This window comes from Penaeus monodon, chromosome 25 (assembly GCF_015228065.2).
Source record: "Penaeus monodon isolate SGIC_2016 chromosome 25, NSTDA_Pmon_1, whole genome shotgun sequence".
Taxonomy (NCBI): domain Eukaryota; kingdom Metazoa; phylum Arthropoda; class Malacostraca; order Decapoda; family Penaeidae; genus Penaeus; species Penaeus monodon.
In genome coordinates this window covers 3,300,624-3,300,874 of record NC_051410.1, presented here as the reverse complement: position 1 = coordinate 3,300,874, position 251 = coordinate 3,300,624, and the positions used below count along the sequence as shown (strand labels likewise).

General features: G+C 43.0%; 1 protein-coding gene and 1 long non-coding RNA gene across 2 annotated transcripts in view; both read left to right on the top strand.

Moving 5' to 3' along the window:
• The window catches only part of LOC119589491 (transmembrane protein 104-like), a 100,597-nt gene that overhangs the window by 59,596 nt on the left and 40,750 nt on the right, over positions 1-251 (top strand). The gene's annotated exons all lie outside the window — the stretch shown is intronic.
• Positions 1-251, top strand: part of LOC119589492 — a 1,560-nt gene that overhangs the window by 918 nt on the left and 391 nt on the right. The window contains exon 2 of the long non-coding RNA XR_005230189.1: positions 79-200. This is a non-coding gene — a long non-coding RNA (uncharacterized LOC119589492). The remainder of the gene's footprint in view (positions 1-78; positions 201-251) is intronic.

Below are 251 nucleotides of genomic sequence, written 5' to 3'. Positions count from 1 at the left end.
CAAAACTGCTGTGGACAGTGGTTCCATACATGCACTCCTGACATTGATAGGCTCATGCATTTTGAATATTTCTTCCAGTGATTTCAAGTTTATCAGCAAAAGTCGGCGCAGCTAAGAGCTTCACACAAGTATCAGATCGATCCTTTCTGCTTGAGCTCCTGCCAGAGTCGCAGGATGAATTGCCGCCAAGAAGCATGAAGGTAGGAAATCAGGGAAAGCATTCCAGTCTGTTTCCATATGTATAATATATT